Below are 9,039 nucleotides of genomic sequence, written 5' to 3'. Positions count from 1 at the left end.
AGACGCACTTAACTCTTTGAACCTTGGACATTGGTGTGGCTTAAAACTTCTTTCACGGGGTGGGGGAAAAAACACAACAATATTAAGAGTTGGAAATCCCCAATAACACAGCTAACAGCTAACACGTCCTTTACTTCTCACCCCAACCGAGATTAGTTCATCACAAACGGAGCTCTAAGGAAACTTCTCGCCCAGGGCGTAGTTGGGGCCATTGCTTCCTTCCGTGAGATGGAAAGAAGACAGAGAATTAAGCGATCTGGTGTGGCTGGGAGGCGGGAGGAGGCTTCTCCTATTCGAGGAACCATTAACTTTTAGAGTCATTTTCACAATGACATTAAGCAGCTTACTTTGCAGTCACGCAGGGAATAAGCACGGATGGGTGTTCTGGGAACACAGCTGCCCGCCAACATCTGGCGTTACCTGTGGAATCCTAGAGGAGACATCTGGCCCCAGAGCAGCTCCCCCAGAGAGCCCCGCGTTAGGCCTCGCAGCCGCCTCGTCGGGCGGCCAAGCCAGGAGGGTGCGGGCTGCCCTGCCCAGGACAGAAACCGTAGCCTCTGCTCTGTCTTAAGTACAAAGAGTCAAGGCCTACGCTCCTGGCCACAAAAGTAAATGACTACACTAGTAAAAGCAAACAGCATCTCTAACAGGCCAGGTGATGTTCAGGGCACTCATGTGATGATGCTTTATAACAGTGAGGTGGGGGCTAGTATCATTCCTGTTTTATAAGTAAAGAAACACAAGCTCAGAGGGGATGGATTAGATACTCAAGCCCATGGATCTAGTTAGTGAAGGAGCCAGGACTTGAATGTAGGTTTATTCTGATGCCGGGTTCCATGCCCTGTCCTGGCTCCCAAGTGGGTGGCAATAAAGAGCTGTGCCACCAGATTACACAGCGCACTCGCCGCCTCAGACCTTAGCAGTCATATTTCCAAGCACCTGCTCAGTGACATCCAGTGAACTGAGACGTGGGGAGCACACCAATGGCATCATCAGCATGTGGAGGTGGCACTCTCCACTTTCAGGCGGAGCACACACACCACCCCCTAGTCTTCACTTGCACCCTTTACATTTTCTTGCCTGCCCTGTCCCTTCTCCCTTTCCCAAAGTCATGATATCAGACAAGCAGGTGACTTACAATGAGGTACAAAGCCACGATTTTAACCCATCACCACTGTGTCTTCCCTTCTCTGAGCCATTCTGTAGATCTCTAGATAGATACAGGCAATACATTTACATGTTTATCAAAATGGTATTAAGTGCAAAGTCTCCTGCCCGCTCTGTTCCCATCCCCAAACTCTACCTGTAGTATTTCCTTGTGATTCCTTCCAACCTTTCTTTATGCATATGTAAGACACTTATGTTACTCCCCTTCACGCCTGCCCATTTTCTTGCTCTTCCCATGTGAATACTTGGAGAGAGCATCTTTACCTTTTTTATAGCTGCATAGTATTCCATTTCATGGATGTGCTACATTTACTTAACTCCCCCCTATTAACAATCATTCAGATGGTCTTCAATCTTTTTCTATTCATAAGTGGATAATTTCACCCCTTGTATCTATATCTCAGTTGGTTAGGAGGGAGTTTGCTGGGCGTCCCAAAATTCCCACACTACCCACCACTGCTGTCTTTCACAGCAAAGAAGCAAGGCATACTCAACAAGATCCCCATTCTATGAAGATCTTGCTGTGCCAGGAGAGATCACTATGTTTGCCTTTTCTCAAAGTTTCCATTGCTCCTCAACCCAGAAAATAGTGACATCTTGAGCAAGGTCATCTATACATAGAGCATTTTAAAAAATAATTTCAGGGGGCTCATTAAAGTAATATACAATTTAACCCAGCCTAGCCTACCAGCTCCAGAGGAGGCCAAGCAGGGAGGCCTCTGCTTCTCTGGTGGGGCCATTAGGGGAGAAACAACAGTCACCTTCACTAGGACATTAGCGACCCCAGCCCTCCCCCATCCAAGCCAGAGATGCAGCCCCACGGTTGTGAAAATGTCACGTCGGTGTCAGATGTGTAACCAAGAAACAGTATGTGTTTCCTCTCTTACTTTTAACGTTTTTACTAAAGACAGCGATGCCAAACAGCCATCTCCTCTGAATAGGACTAGCACTAAAAAATGTGAATGAGGGCAATTTGGATGCACTTTGACTTGTCCTGACATTCTTGCCTTCCCTAGACTCAGTCACTGAAAACGTACCATTGACTGGCCGTCTCCTGCCTATCTCACTTCTACTAACAGTAAAATTTGAAAACCATAGACGTACATGATCATTTTATCCTTATAAACACTCCCAACTTGCAGGTGAAGAAAGTGAGGTGCGGAGAGATTAAGTGATTCACCCGAAGTCACAGGCATGGGCTGAACTGTGGTACAAAAACACACCATGCCCAGCGCCCTTTCCTCTACATGCCACTACGTCGGAGCATTGATGATGAAACGCGGTGTTTAGTAAGTTCTTGGCTATGACGCTTATTTTGGTGAAAATGGGTCAGAGAAGAGTTTATAGAAAGTTCTTACAATTTGGGCTGTTCTAAGAAACTCTCCAAAACACCTTCAGTCCATCGCCTCTCTGAGCCACACACAACCCTCGCTGTTCCAGAGGCTGTCGCATGGGACGTGTTCTCATGGCTCGCCCTACATGCCTGCCACCCCATCTATACCCGTTGGGCGACACTCAGAAAGACTGCCTGTAGCAGTCGGCTATTGCTGCAAAGTACGAACCTGTGACTTACAAAGCCAAGCTTTGCTTTTCCTCGCTCACAGATCTGCAGTGTGGCTGGGGCAACTCTGATTCAGTTTGGGTTTGCTCTGTTCCATGTGACTCGTTCTGGGGCCCGGAGAGAAGGGGCAGTGACTCCCCAGGGTGTGCTCTTCTCCTGTGGTTACAGGAGCACAAGGAGTCCCACTGCACGAGCACCCTTGAAAGCCTCTGCTGGAGTCAGGCCCACTCACACGCCATTGGCCAAAGCAAGTCAATGGCCAAGGCCAGGGTCAGTGGGGCAAGAAGTATACTGTGCCCCGAGATCTGCTGACTGATACTCCAAATCCATCACGTCAGCTAAAAACTCGATTCCCAGGAAGCGCGGTCAAATGTATCTCGTCAAGCACATCTTTTTCGAGTCCTCTAAAGCTAAAAGCTGATCCTGTCCTACTCATCAAGGTAGTCTGCCAAGAGGACCTTTTCTGAAAGGCCCCAGGGGAAAGCGAAATGGCAGTCTCCCAGACTAGAGATGCCCAAGATGGAAATTATCTAGTGGAGACTGGGATATTTAAAATGCCAGCTATTCCACTCCTCATGATCTCCCCTAAATCAAGCTTTCATAGAGGACAGGACCTGCGGACAGAGAGAAGGGGCAGATGTGGGTGACACATAAGCTCCATTGTAACAATTCCTAGCAATGGAAGGGAAGCCATGGCCAAGGACGTAGAACAGTGGAGTAAGTAGGAACAGAGACCCCTGAGTTTGACAACAGACGCTTGGTTCTCTCCGTATGCTGAATACAATTAGTTCCTCCACCCAGCTCCTCAACATCCATGTCAAATAAAATCCTAATTTTGCTCAGGGAAAAATGACCCACCTCCTCCAACACTAACCCCAGGAATAGGCCTAACTGGCTTAGAGGTAATTCCATTCCCTTTGCCTGTGATTGTTTCGGGAATAGGTAAGTGACCGAGGATGGGCCAATGAGACAATAGTGTGCCCGTGGGGAGAGATTGCTGGAAGGAGTGGGCAGGGGCTTCTGGAAAAAGTTTCTTTGCTCCAAGGAGAAAGCTCTAGAAAGAAACTGAAACTTCTTTCTCTGACCCTCCCTATGTCTAGATGTCGCTGCCAGAGCCCTATTTCTTCCTGAAAATGAAAACAATAAGATGGCAGATCAGAGAAACGGAAAAATGCACAAGTGTCCTGAGGGCATCATTGAACTGCTGAATCAACCTCCCCTGGGACGTGCTAACGAAGTCCTTACTTGTAAATGAGATGATGAAACTTCCTGGTGCAAGTCTCCCGACTCACAACTAAAGGCATCTTAACCAGCATCTACTACCTCAGCCGCCTACCAGCAGCGTGCCTCTGGGCAAGTCACTTAGCATCTCGAACTCCATTTTTGCACCAATACCTATGTCACAGAATTGTGGTGAGGATTCAGTGACAGTGCATATGGGACACTGGAAACCTCGTAGTGCCTGGTGCCTGGTGTGGGTGCAAATGACTCCCGGTAAGATTTTTGTTATGAGGCTTTTGGGTGCCATCCAATAAGAAAATGCAGGCCTGGCAAGTAACTGGAATTCTGCACTTCCCTGTGTTCACAGTTGTCGCCCTCTGGCTGTTTCTTCTGGGAAGTTGCACTAAAATCTCCACCATGGGAAGGACCTGTGTCTTTCTAGGGTAAAGTTATAAGGTCTCCTATCCTAACCACTAAAGCCCAAGAAGGGTGAAAGTCCCGTGGCAAAGAGTAGATAGGGGAGATGTTTATTTTTTGCTTTAAAATGTGTAATTATGACATGTTCTGTTTATGAAAAAATGCAGACACGCCATATGGGCAAAGAGAAGAAAATTCACACATGATCTCATCACCCAAAGGAATCACTGGCCGTCATTTCTGATGCACAAAGAATAGGCTGGGCTCCTTGGGGCAGTTAGCAAGACAAAAAACGAGGTCCCCAGAGCAGTGGCCTCAGTGGCTTCCCAATGCACGTGAGGGCCCTCCTGGGCCACTGTGGCCCTCATGTCGAGCTAGTACAGCACCCTTCCTGTCAAGCTCCATCTCTCGTGTTGAGTTGGTGGGAGGCAGGCCACCCCTGCAGGGCACCCCCACCCTGATTGATAAGCCTGCGCTTCCAGGTAACTGGAATCCAATGCCAAGGCGCCAGCAGTAAATCTTGTTTTCATGCCTGAGATGATCTTAAAAATCAATAAGCATTAGAAGGACACAGCCAGGTAGTTTTCTTTCTATCGTTTTTCAATATTTGTTTAATTTGTCGTCCCCACTGAGCCCTCTAAAGAGGCCCAAGGGCTCCTGGTGAGACAGCTCAGGTGTCATGGCTGGTGGGGTGAGAGACAATTAGGAAAGGGACCAGGGCTGCCTGTGGCCTAACTGTGCCAGTAAACTCAGGGTGCAGGAGTGGCCTACAGGTTACCACAGGTGCCGGTGACAAAATTCAAACCATGAAAATAGCAAGTTGCACCAAAAATGATGGTGAGCAGAGGACAGGACAAGAGAAATGTGAGTTGGAGGTCCCACAGGCTGCTCCTCGCAGATGAAGGGGCTGCCCGGGCTCTCCTAATACCCTCTCCATGTCTGGGACAGGTATCTGCACATTCTCTGTGTCCAATTCTCAGGCGTGTTCTCGGTGGGCGATGCTGGGCATCAGCTTTGACTCCCCCTGCACGCGCCTGTTCAATCACCAAGTCCTGTCGATTTCACTCCAAAATCACTCTGGCCTGTCCCTTTTCTCCGTCTCCACTGCTGCTGTCTTAGTTCAAGTCCCTATCGCCACCGCCTGGGTCTGTGCACCTGCTTCCTAAGCAGTCTTCCTGCCTCGAGTCTTGCTTCCCCCCCGATTCCTTCTCCACAGAAACCAGACTGGTCCTGAGAGCTGGTGTAGCCTAGTGGGTAAGAACACGGGCTCTGGAGCCAGGCAACCCAGGCTCTGACCTTGGCTCCTCTAGCCTCCTCCAGATTTGTGAACTGGAGCAGGTAACTTAACCCATGTTTGCCTCATCTCTATCATAAAAATGCTGATTTTTAGGTACCTAGAAGAGGCAGAGTGAGTTAACATAGGTGAAGGGCTTACAACAGCCCTGCCAGCTCAATACTTATTAGCTACATCTTTCTGGAACGTAACCGAACGTAATCTCACAGCTCTGCAGGACCTGCTCATCTGTCCTGTCTCACTTCTTGGTCCCAACTTCCTGCTTCACATTCTACACATGAAATGTCTTTTTGGTTCCAGCTAAACAGGCGAATAGGCCTTCACACGTGCTGTTCCTTCTGCCTGGAACCTTCTCCCCAATGTTGTTTGCATCCCCTGCACGTTGGCCACTCATCTCTCAGATCTGAGATGATATTTTCTCTGGGGAGTGTCTCTCATCAAATTCCAATTGGGGGCCTTCTTTGGTGTTCCCACCATACTCTTAATCCCCATCAATGCATTTGCTACCTTGTATTTTTAAATTTTTTTATTATGAAAGATTTCACCCAGACAAGAATACTGCAATATTAGAATGATCCCCAAAGATGAAGAGGGAAGGTGTTCTCTGAAGTGTTCACAAGATCATGCCAGGAGATTAAGAAATCAGATCTAAACACCTACTAGGCCCAGCCAGTGGGAGTGGGATGCCAGCTTACCTGGGTATTAACCAAGTCGGAACCTCCTGCTACTCTCCTTTCTCTTTGTCTCCCCCCCCCAACTCCTTCTCCCCACCAAGGTTCAGAATCCTCAGTGAGCCAGACGGAAGCATAAGGGGGGGTGGGTGAGTGAGAGATTGACCGCAGGCCCTCTCCCAATGCCAGGCCCCAGCTGGGGGAGGAACAGCAGTGTCCACTTGGAATGAAGTTTTCAGGTCTGGGCTACTCCAGGGACTAGGACATATCAGTTACTGAACTGAGGCTGTGTCGGAACCAGTAAGGTAGCCAGAAGAGTCAGGGACAGGCCCTGCTTTTCACCCCTGGGCAAGGAAAGAGTAGGGTTCCACAGAAAAACTTAGGGGCAGTGAGAGGCAAAATAAAGTGGCTTCCTGAAAACACCCTGTGAGTCCTGTTTATTTAACATGCATCCTCCTACACACGTGGCAACTTAGCCCAGGCCCTGGCCACATAAGAGACGGCATTCACTGAGCAATTGTTACCGCTCTAAATTCCTTCCCGGTCACCATTCAACAAGCCCATCTCCTTTGAGCAAGAAAGAAGCTAACGACATCAGACAAACACTTCAGAGCCTCTGCGTTCCTGGAGCTGACAAGCCAGGTACTGCCAAGCCCGGGACGGGACGCCCCACCCTCCGTATCTCCAAAGCAGCCACAGGCCCGGCCAGGCTTTAGGCCCACACAGTAGTCCAGAGAGAAGTGAGTTCGAATCCTGCCTCTGCCACTCGTGACCCTGGGTGAGTCACTTCAGTTTTCTCTACTTCAATGTCCTCATCTGCAAAATGGATATAACGAAAGCACCCACTCAATAGGTGCCAACGCTGAGAGCATTGCCTGGCATAGGGCAGAGGCCTCAGTACACATGCTTATCATTTCCCATTGCTGCCCCTCAAAGTGCAGCCTTGGCATAACCTTGGTTTATCGCGAAGAACATGGTGCAGGAGGTGTGGTGATGAAGAGATTCTAGGACAAGACTGCCTGTGGCGAATGAAGCCAGAATGGGAAGCGCACTGTACAAGTGTTTGCCAAGTGCTATCAATAGATAAAAACCCGTATAGCAATATGTATGCAGATACAATACATACAGCAAGAGCTCAATAATGGCAGCTATTATGAGGGAAACAGGCATCTCAGTAAACTCACATGGGTCCTGAAGTTGCTGGTCACTGAGACATCAGAGGCATTGAATGGGAGGCAGTGACCTCAGCTGCTTCTGCTTGTTTGTTTACAGAATGTCTTGAACCCAGAAGCCCACCCTCCTGGGGGCTGAGCCCTTGGCTCTGCCTCCAACCCCCGCTCCCCACCAGCAGCTCTCGGCCTGTCTCCCATGATACCTGGTCCGAGTCCTTCCTCCAGGGCAGGGCCCACCTTGCAGGGGAGAGATGAGGTCCCCCAGCCTTCCAGCCTCCTGAGAAGGTGACATTTCAACAGGCCCAGCTCTCGCCAGGCCTGGGACCTGGCTCTCCGCTGCCTTCCCACTGACCCGGGCCTGAGGACTGAGGGGGGGAAGAGGTGGTAAAGATGAAAAGCTGATACACCCGCAGGAAATCATTGCTTAGCCAATTCCAGAACTGCAAAAACAAGTGTAACACTGGAGAAAGGAGAGTTAGGTGCCATTCAAGGCCATTGTCACAGCCTCCTCTCTGTGTAAGGGGGAAACAATAGGGCCTTGTGTGTGTGAGGACAGTGCTGTGTGTTATCAGCCGCTTCTGTGTCACTCCTGGGGATGGAGGGATGAGAAATGAGGCCACAGTGCCCTCCTGGGTCTGATGCCTCTGGAATTCACAAATCAGAGCCACTAGGACAGTTGGAGCCAGGAGAGGAACCTTGGACTCCCAGCCCATGGTGTTCTGTAAGGGGGGCAGGGACACCTGCTCAGGAGTGTCCTCACCCTCTCCTCTTCTCTAACCAGCGTTCAGAGACTCACGAGTTAGAGCTGAAAACTACCATAGATATCATCTCTCCCAACACAAATATCACCTATTCCAAATCTTAGCTTGAATGAGGGGGCAGCTGGCTGGACCCCGGCCCAGTCACACAGCCTATCAGCAGCGGCTGGCAAGGCCAGGTGGACATTGTGTCATGGCTTCTATTAAAACCCCACAACGGGCCAGACATTATCTTAGGAGTATGCTCACAAAATGACCTCACTTACTCCCACCTTCAAACCCTGGCTCTGCCACTAATTACCTGTGGACCGTGGGGGGCTTTTTCTCTGACAATTAATTTTCCCACCCAAAACTGGGGTTATTTTGGAGTTACGGTCAGGATTAAATGAGTGAATACATGTAAAACTCTTAGAACTGTGCTTAGTCCTTAGAAATCACTCAAGAAGCATGAATGACAACTTAGATGCCCACATTGTCCCTACGACTTGCTTAGATTCATGAAGAGATGGTATGGAGATGCCTGGCAAGCCAGGATCCTAAACACCCAAACTCGGCCTTGCATCCCACTATGGCCCACGTTTACCCCATTAGGTCCCTGAGGGGAGTTGGCACTAACAAATAGTCTCAGGGACGAGGCAGGTGACAAATGTATAGAGAGGGTCAACTGTGACACAACCTAGAGTGGTGGGGACTGTGGGGATTCCAAGAGCCCGTGCCAGTCTTCAGGGGGCAGCCAGGACTTAACTCAGTTCCAGCCAACTGCTGCAATGTAGGAAGG

The sequence above is a fragment of the Miniopterus schreibersii genome, assembly GCF_964146895.1.
Source record: "Miniopterus schreibersii genome assembly, chromosome: 12".
Lineage (NCBI taxonomy): Eukaryota > Metazoa > Chordata > Mammalia > Chiroptera > Miniopteridae > Miniopterus > Miniopterus schreibersii.
Note: the sequence above shows the minus strand (reverse complement) of the source record.